Source organism: Heterocephalus glaber, unplaced genomic scaffold, assembly GCF_053883595.1.
Source record: "Heterocephalus glaber isolate CG9 unplaced genomic scaffold, H.glaber_assembly_v1.0 deba00001503, whole genome shotgun sequence".
NCBI classification, from domain to species: Eukaryota; Metazoa; Chordata; class Mammalia; order Rodentia; family Bathyergidae; genus Heterocephalus; species Heterocephalus glaber.
Genome location: NW_028258323.1, coordinates 2,212,015 through 2,222,435, shown reverse-complemented (window position 1 = coordinate 2,222,435; position 10,421 = coordinate 2,212,015).

Here is a 10,421-nt window from a genome sequence, read left to right as displayed (position 1 = left end):
ACCCTGCTCCACTGCTGGTGGGAGTGTAGACTGGTGCAAGCACTGTGGAAATTAGTATGGTGATACCTCAAAGAACTAGGACTGGAAGTCCCATTTGACCTTGCTATTCCACTGCTGGGGATCTTCCCCAAAGAATTAAAAGAATTGTACCACAGTGATATATGTGCACCCATGTTCATAGCAGCACAGTTTGTAATAGCTAAAACTTGGAAACAGCCCAAATGCCCATCAACTGGAGACTGGATAAAGAAAATGTGGTTTTTTTATAAAATGGAGTACTACTCAGCCATAAAAAATGAGAAATTAGAGACATTTATAGCTAAGTGGATGCACATTGAGGCGATACTCTTAAGTGAAATAAATAGGACACACATGTATAAATACCAAATAGTTTCTCTGGTGTGAGAAACTGAAAGTGTAAATAAGGACTAAATGTATAATAGGTAATGTGAAATAGGAAGAAAAGGGGCAAAGGGGAAGGAAGTGGGAGGGCTAGGGGAAAGGATAGAAGGGAATGAGATTAATATGAGAAAATGGAAAACTAGGAACAAAATCTTTGTAAATAGGGAGGACTGGAGGGGTTGAAGGGAGGTCTGGGCAAGGGTGCAAAATAAGAACCAAGAGAGACTATGTAAAGGTGCAAATTTCCAATGATGAATGTCATTATATTGTATACCTAAAATGTACCAATGATTAGAATGAATAATAGATAATGTAAAATAGGAAGAAAAGGTCCAGAGGGGTAGGGGTAGTGGGAGAGGGAGGGGAAAGGAAAGAGGGGAAAGGAAAAATGATGAGAAATGGAAAAAATGGAAATAAAGTCTTTGTAAATAGGGAAGGGTGGAGGGTGTGAAGGGAGGGCTAGGAATGGGGAGAAAATAAGAACCAAGATGCATTATGTAAAGGTCCAATTCCCAGTGAGAAATGTAATTGTGCTGTATACCTACAATGTACCAATAAAAGAATTTAATAAAAAAAAAACAAAAAAAACCAGACAGTCACCACATCTCAGGGGAAATTTCCTTAAATTGAAAACCATATATTATCAATGATATCTTATTACAAAACCAGTTTAGACATTTTAAAATCAGTGGAACAATTGGCAAAAGTTAAATAAGCTCTTCAGACTTGCTGTTAAATAGCAGTGTTAATTTCCCAGTTTTGATCATTGCACAGTAGTTTATATAAAATATTTCCATTTGAAGAAGCTGATTGAATGCCATTCTTGCACTCTTTTGCTGCAGTTTTATAAGTCTGAAGAGCAGCAGCTACCCCTGGGGCATGTATAGGAGGGCCATGTGCTGACAACCAGCAGAAGCTCACCAGCTTGTTCATCTATGATATTTTTAAAGAATGGACTTTAGGGCTGGGGATTTAGCTCAGTGTTTCTACTGCCTGCCTCGCAAGTACAAGGTCCCAAGTTCGATCCCCGGTACCAAAAAAAAAAAAAAAATGGACTTTTATTTGCAAAAATCCAAACTAAATATAGAACTTGGAGCCATATAGGATATGAAAAAAATGGAACCAAATGTCATTGTAAATTATTATTATTATTAAACAGAAATACACAAGCTAAAATGAACTTTTTTGGCCTTCCTAACAACTGGACATAAAGAGATGCTCATGAATTTCTTCCCAATGTTTTCTTTTTGTCTGCCTGCATGAGCTTATCATAAGCTCTCTTGTATTCAATAAATTTAAGATAATACCTGATCCTTTATTGTACAATTAATATCATCTTTGAGCCTGATATTAAAATGGTATGGCTGTCAGTTTCACAATGGTTGTTATCTAGTAGGCCAATATAAGCCTCATTTTAAAAATAAAGCTCTAGATCCAGGTGTGGTGGCACACACCTGTAGTCCTAGTACTCAGGAAACTGAGGCAGGAGGAATGCCATGGATTCAAGGCCAGCTTGGGCTACTTAGTGAGTTCAAGGCCAGCCTGCACTGCAAAATGAGACTTTGTTTCAAAAAACCCCAAAATTTAAAATAAGTAGATAAAGCTGTAGGCTATCTATGTAGGTATGAAAGAAAATATGGAGCTAAATTAAAATGGCCCAAGGCAAATAGTTGGCCAAGGGAAAATTCAATAAACCATTTTGTTTAAATGCTACCAAGTAGGTATTGAGTTTCAGAAAACTAGCTACCTTTGCATCATGCTAAGCTCCTTTTCTAATCGAGTTGGGAGCAATTCTACATAATTTTAGGGAAAAATCATTTGATTAGGCCTAGTTCTCCTGCCTACAGCCCAGCTATGGCATTCTGAGACATAATTCCATTTTGGCCTCCAGTCACAACTGAGACCTCCGTGATCCGGTGATGCTGTGATGCTCCAGGACAAGATTACACCAGCTGAAGACATACTGGGAGGAACAAAATCTTCATCTACTCAGTTCCTCATTGTTCTTGGATTTCCACTGTCCCCCAGTCATTTGTTACGCTTTGTTTCTCCCGATGTACTGAACTCTCTGCAAGTCATTTGTTACATCTGTTTCTCCCAATGTACTGAATAAAAGGTGAGGTAAACTGGGGGCTTTCGCCTTTGCCGCCCAGAGCAGCACTGATCAGGCCCAAAGCTCAGCTTCTTCTTAAAGTCTCATTTTTCCTACCTTTCCTGTATAATAAGTTAATTCGCCTAGGGCTGCCATGGCTCACAGGAGACTAGGACTTAGTGCAGAGGTTCTAGTAACGTCCCCTTTCCCTGTTACCTACATAATTGGTCTCTACACTCTTCACAGAAGGTGCTATTCTTGCTCTCTTTTTTTTTCAAAACCTTGCTAAACAGGCGAAAGGTAAAAGATTACAAATCTTGACTGGCAGTGCTTTCACTGAAAGCAACATGGTCAAGCAAGGCTGTGACCCATCTTGACAGCTGACACTGACAGAGAAGCTGAGAAGCTCTATGTATGGTTCCAAAATAATGTCTAAGGAGACTTAACTGACCTTGATAGATAGCAAGAGGTTCATACTTATTGATACAGGTCTCACTTTAACTTGGTCTTAAACACCCAGCAGAAAAGAATAACCAAAAGAGGTATAAAATAATGGCATAATAATAAAGCTAGATATAAAAAAGGGCTCTAGTCACTGACCCCTCCTGGCAGTTTCTAGCTACATCAGTAGCTGACCACAGTTATGGATCATTAAGAAAAAACTATAGTAGAATCTTAAGAGCTAGCAGGTTACAATCACTATTTCAATTTCTAAGTGTGACATTCTCCCCAACCTGCCCTTCCATTATAGTGTGCTCATGCTTAGATTATACAAGCTCTAATTTCTCAGAAGTTTTGTTTATTCTTTCCCATAGTCTGCCAAACTCCCACCAGTCATACAAATGGAATCAATGACAAATGTGTTAGACTCCTTTTACTGGGATCCACCAGATAGACCTTGCAAACAGCTCATAACTGCTAAACTATACAATACAACTTCTATGGTGAGATTCTGAAGTCCCCTGAACCTTTTCCTTATCCTCTTTGTGGGAGGCTATGACTAGTTCCTCCCAGTGGAAACCCTTGTTGGCTATATTCATAGCAATCCTGGTGACCTTATAATTTGGCCCATGTATTAACTGTTTCTTTGGCTTTGTCTCCTCTAGACTTAAAGCTATACAGCTACCAAGATGACAATGCCTGGCACCTATTGAGGGCCTTTAGATAGACCCTCTGTAGAGTAGCTCTAACTGCTGATCACAGCTATGACTCTCTTTAGCTGGCAGTAGCCAGAAATGGTCTTCGCCCTTTGCCCCCTCACAGCAGTTAGGGGTACTTCTTTAGAGGGGGGAATATTGCAGAGAGGTAAGTTAATTAGATATCTTGTAGACAATTAGACAGGGCCAGCCCATGAGGAACCAACATGGAGGACAGTCAAGGAGCCAACATGGAGGACAGTGGAGATACATTCACTGAAGGCCAAAATTGTAAAAGAAGAGAAACTACCACACCCATGTAGGATGAATAGCAGTGATTGATATTCTAAATAGATATCAATCACCTGGGTGGGGGATCAAGGTCTTAACCCAGCCTTTCTAGGAAATATCCCTGACCCCTACCCTTACTGAAAATCCTTATAAGCTTGCTACATGTTTTGCTCCCCCATTTGACCCCCATTTAATCAATATTACCTGGGTGACTCTACTTGTAATTTTATTGGTTGGTCATGGTTTTGTCCCACCTCATGCCCACCTTGTAAATTTCCATTGGGTCTTATAGTTTTGTCCCACTTTGTACCCACCTCACCACGTGGCTTTGATGTATAAAACATCTTTGAAAATTGGGGTGGGCGGGCAACCCACTTTCTGGTCCTGCTTCTGTCTCTCTTAGGCAGAAGCTTTCTTTCTCCCAATAAATTTTTCCTACTCTTAAAAATAAATAAATAAATAAATAAATCTTGCTTGGCAAAGCTCAAACGAAAACAAAACAAGCCTATGTGGAGCTAGAGGCAGAACCAACAGTGGCTGCTGCCCAGGCTCCTTCCTATGTGAAAACTTGGTGGTTTTGGTATGATGAACTTTGTTCAGGAGAATGAAGTGGAGGGTCATTGTTTATGGGTACAAAGTTTCAGTCTGGAATGATAACAAAGCTCTGGAGACAGATAGGGTGACAGTTGCATAACTGTGTGAATGAACTTAATGCTGCTGAACTATGCATTTAAAAATGAATGAGGGTAAATTTTATGTTTACCACAAACTTTTTTTTAAAAAAGAAAAACCTTCAACCCAGAGCTAATCAAGAGAGTCTTTCTTAGCTGGGTGTGCTGGTATATACCATTAATCCTAGCACTTTGGAGGCTGAGGATCATAAGTTCAAAGCCAGTCTGGGGTATGCATTGGGTGTTTGAAGCTAGCCTGAGCTACATAGTAAGACTCTGTCTCAGACAAAAAACAAGAGAAAGAATGAGTTCTTGTGTGGGCAGTGGCTTCCCAGTGACAAAGCTGTATTGTAGGAAAGGGAGCACAAGGCGTTGGTGGGCATCTAGTTTTTTCTGCCACAGCGGGGACGGTGAAGGGAAGAGCCTGAGTGGGGTCTTCATGTACCCCTACTCAGATAAAATGCCTCAGGAATCAGTGGCACCTGTCAATGTCAGTAGTCTGGCCTGTGCTGCCTGAATGTGTTATCTAAGTAGCTGTTTACTAAGCCCTTACTATGTCCCAGCCAATGCTGGAAATGCTCTCTACATATAATTTATCAATATTAAAACTCTATGAGAGAGATATGCTTATTACCCTATTTTAAGATAAAGGACCCAAGGCACAGAAAGATTATAGAACTAGGCCAAGACATAAGCAACTGCCTGGCCCAGACCCAAGGTCTAATTCTAAAATCCGTATGTCTAATCTCTAAGCCATACTGCCTGCCTTGAGGGAAGCTACATCCCATAAGCTATATGTTTCCATAAAACAGTGACTAAGCTATGTTTTATGCAAAGTCACATACAAGAAAAGTTATACTTCTTTCTCATTAGTCTAAGCTATCAGGTGATCCAGGAGACAAGGCCAGCTTGCTTTACACGATCATTGAAGACCCAGACTTTGCCTAGGGTATCTCTTGCCCACCAGCACACCCATGCTCCAACCTAAAGGAAGTTAGAAAGAGAAGTAAAGGGCAAATAGCTTTCATCCAAGTATGTGACCTAGAAGTGGTCAACACCATCTCTATTCACAGAGTTCAGCCGTAACCTAGACTTTTAAGACAGCATACCGAGGGCCAGTGACATGGGCAGTAAAAAGAACTTACCATCCAACAAAGAAAGTAGAAAAGACAAGGGTTTATTTAGATCAGAGAACACTGCCAAGAGAGTCACCAGGTGAGTTTCCAAGAGAGGAATCACACCATCAGTGTGAGAGATTGGAGTTTTTGTAAGAGTTTGATGATGTGGAAAAGCATCTAGGCACCAAATGTGTTTATCTTAAGAATGTCTTTTTCCTGGCTCATTTCCACTGGCTCACAAAGGCCCTTTAGCTTTAGATAAGGAGGTCTATGGATATCTTGCAGCTAAGTTGGGTCAGGACTCATTGGGAGGACTAAATGGGCCTGACATCAAAAGGTCTGTCGCTGTCTATGGCCACCCATCAAGAGCAGGATGTCTTTAACCAGAGTTTTCTTGTTAAGGGTTCTTAATCTTTTGTTGCCAATGGGCAGCAACTACAACATGGTCTGGGGGACCCAAGAATGTAGGGGAAGCCAGGAATGTAGTATCCAGTAAGACAATCATGTACACATTTGAAACTCAGAGAAGAATTTATATTAGCAATCTCTGCCGCATGTGAGCAGTACTGAATGATCTTGTACTTAATCATCAGACAGTAGCAGGGCACCAGAGATGCACAGTTATTAGAAAGAATTTGTAGAGAAAGCAATTTAGAAAAAAATCTAGGTAATAGAGAATAAGGTGAAAATATTCTCAGGAATTAATAAGCATAGCTTGGTAGTGAGAAGAACTCCTATTTTGGATTCTAAGAGACTCAGATTTTAATTTGGCTCTGTCATCTAGTATGTGATCTGGAGCAATTTATTCAACTGCTCTCAACTTTGTTTTCATCATTTGCAAAATGAAATTGACAGAGTTGGGGTGTGGCTCAGTGGCAGAGCACATGTTTACTATTGCTGAGGGCCTGGGTTGAACACCTAGCAAACAAAAAAATGGAAGAAATTGAGAACAATATTTGTTTACAGAATTATTTTGACAATAAGATAATACATGTGATGTCCAAAAAACATGTCAAATTTAACATGTCCAAAACCAAAACTCTCAATACTTTCCCAAACCTGTTACTGTAACTGACATTACCAAATGGAACTTTAAAAGCTAGATTTTCTTTCTTTTAGAGATAAGCACAAAAAAAAAAAGAAAAAGAAAATAGAGATAAGCACCTCCTCCAAACTATCTCCTGTTGAGCACATAGTTAATCTCCTCTCCTCTCCTCTCCTCTCCTCAACCCCAAAGCAGTGATAGAATATGCAAACATCATCTGCTCCAGAGAGAAGGACTTGGTTTCCTTTCCACAAGAAAGAGAACAGGCTAAAGATAGCTGGAAGAGATAAAGCAAATGTGGAGATCTGCACTCTCTCTGTGCTTTCCTCCCCTCTGTTCCTTACTATGAATGACTCTTACCCAACTGTACAGTAAGATGGTGACTTGAAAAAAGTGGGCCCCTAAACTCTCAGAGCCAGCATTAACTGAATCCTTTTTCTTTTTCACTAAAATATATGGCCTCCTTTTATTTGATCAGTGGGACCAAAAAAACCTAAGCATATAAACCTGAGTGACCAGTAACCGTTTTGGTGAGCCAGCCACAAGAAGGTAAAGTCTTTGTCCCTGAGAGACATACATCCTGGCAGACACCAGACAAGAAAGAGTGACTGGTTATAGCTAGTTGAACCCATGATCAGGACTCCAGGGATATTCCAGCGACTGCTGGGGACACTTTTGTGCCTGGGAGGCTCCCTCCTTTCTGGATCATGCCTATAAATGCTTTTGTTGATCAAAGGAATAATGTTGGGGAACTGATGGGCTCTGCCTCATTTCCCACTGAAAAGTACACTCCAAGGCTCTCCTGTCTCCATTTGGCTCTTAGGTTGTTCAGCAGTGCTATTTGAATGAGATAAGGACCTTCAATGTTTGGAGCCATTTTGGACCTACTGCAGGTCATTTTGGGTCACTGATTGGTGTGAGAAGAAATTCAGAGGTAAAAAAAAGAAAATGTCCAGGCATTTGTTTTGTTGGTTTGGAGTACTCACTTGTTTTAGTTTGCTTTCATTTTCTTTGATTTCTTTTTCTCTTCTTATAACCACCTTTATTCTAGGATAGGCAGCAGGGTTTCAGTATATTCTAGATGCTGGATACTAACTGGGAAGGTTCCAGCCAATACTCAATTAGGCGTAATAAGGAGGCCACCCAAGCTGTGTCTTTTCCACCATGTGAACATAAAGCAGGAAAATTCTTCCATTTAATACCTGATGATGCACTCAGTTTGGCCAGGGACCTTCCTATTTTGGGAGAAGACAATACTCTTCTAAGGCAATATGCAATTAGAGGTTTATATGTATCTATAAAGACACTAGGCCAAGTCCTTCCTTTCTTTGTCTTCGGGCCTTTGTATAAAATATTTGGAGTTGTAAGCCATTCTGAGACTTCTTTGTGAGCCAATATGGAGTTCAACATTCTTGAACTATTAGTCAACAGGAAAGTTTGGATTAAGAGGTTTGAGAAGCTAGGGTGTGTTTGAGGAGCTCTGTTGTCATTTGTTCAGGAATAAAAGTGCTTGTGCTACTTCGTAGATTCTTAGAGAAGTTATAGTTACCTGTTACTTTTAAAAAGGAGATTTTATTGTGAGACAACATGGCCTGTATAAATGAAAATGCACTCTGTATTAGTGCAACTGTCTTTTTAAAAAAAAAACAAAAAAAAACAATTTGGTTATGTAGCTAAGACTTGCCTCAAACTCATGACAATCCTGCTGCCTCGGCCTCTCAAGTGCTGAGATTACAGGCATGTGCCACCATGCCTGGCTGAAACTGTCCTTATTAAGAAGCTTCTTTGGAGTAACTTTGGATAGGATAACATCCATAGCTGTTTTCCTTGCCCTCTTCTGGATTAGTGGCAAGTACAAGCAAAAGCTTCTGTGCCACTGACCATGCAGTTACTTAACTAGTGTTGGTAAGTTTCTTAATGAGGCTTAAATTTCCCCTCATTTTGGTTAACAGTCCTTGGTTCATTGTAAACTAGTTGTGTCTCAAAGTAATGCTCAGTACTGGGGTTCTGGAGACTTCTTCTAGAGATTCTTTCTAGGTTCTCTGTCCTGAATAAAGAATTGGACAAAAGCACAAAAGGTAGTGAGGTTTTGCATTTATTAAGAATAGGAAAAGAAACATGCTCTGCAAAGTGACTCTGGGAAAATTAAAAGTAAGGAAAGAAAATGTACTCTATAGAGTTATGGTAGACCATTGTAAAAGGGAGGACACAGTAGCCAAGAGCTCAGTGGTGGATGTTTTTTGTATCTCCCACTCCTCAGGCTGACATCAGGTCCAGGCCATCCTATCAAAAACCTACTTGATTTCTCATGAGAAGAATTGAAGATAGCATTTTCTGATTGTTCCCAGGTGCAGGGCTTGGAACTTTGGCACATGTCCTGAGTGTCCATGATTGACAGATCATGTCCACTTGCCCAGCTGGCTAGTCATACCCTAATCCCCTGCCTCAAAACTATTTGTCAAAACTTCTATTTGCTGGAAATTGATTTTTGTCTCCTGTCACCACCATTCCTTAACTAAAGAAATGGAGAAATTTGACTACAGTTGATTTGTTGTTGTTTTCTCTTATGGTGGGTAACCTGTTTTCTTCTTCTTCTTTTTTTTTTTCTACACTAGAGTCCTTGAGCAATAGAGCCAGGATAAGACATGTAAACTTCTGACAGCTATATCTAAATGTTAGCTAAATAGAAAGTCTTAAAAACTTGGGAGCTTTTCAATTAACTAAGACCCATAAGTTAAAGCAGGAAAAAGAGAAACCTTCTGGAAATTCAAGCTCAGATTAACTAGACCAGCAATCTCCTTCTAGCTGTATTTTCTCACTTTGCTACAACCAGGAATCCTAGAATTCAGACATGCAAATTTAGGATTAAGTATTGCTTAGGTCTGTAAAAAGGAAAATCATGCCAATAGTATAACTTTTTAAAAGCTTGTAAATGATAGTTAAGTCTTTGTTTTATGTATGTTGGACTGCATTGTGTATTATATGTAACATCTATATGTATACTTGTATTTGTAAATTATTTAGATGGCATCAAATTAATCTAAAAATAAGAATGCCCAATAATTAAGAAAGCATAAATTCATATGCCTTTTTGTTCATATGATTTAAGGAAAGGTTTAAAATGGAATAAGGATGTTTTCAAAACGGTTAAAATATATTTGCTTGTGTTAGTCAATCAGGATCATATTTTAATTGACGTTTGGAAGAGTATTTTCAACTTCACAAAAGTTATAAGAGAGACTGGAGAGCATAATGGAAATGTAATTAAACATTTTGAGTTTGTTCGAACCTTAAAGACTTGGCTGTCAGAGTCCATTGAACATTGAAATATGTGACACACATTGATACAGCACTAGCTAGGCATTCTTTTATTTAAAATTGTAAATTGTTTAGCTTCTCAGAAAGTTACGTAGCAATAGCCTGTGTGAAGTCTGCTTCTAGTATTATTAGAAGGGGCCCTAAAAGGCAGTATTTTACTACATTGGTTAAAAGAGGATGGTTTGTAACAAATATGGCCTTTCCACTTGAGAGCTTCCATACTAAGCCTATGAGAAGAAATAGACAGTTTTGTCTTATGCATTAACTTTTGTCTGAATAAACATTGTCAAGCTATGCTGTGCTTCTTTCTAATTTCCTGAAAGAGCTGGGTCCATCTTTATATGGGTA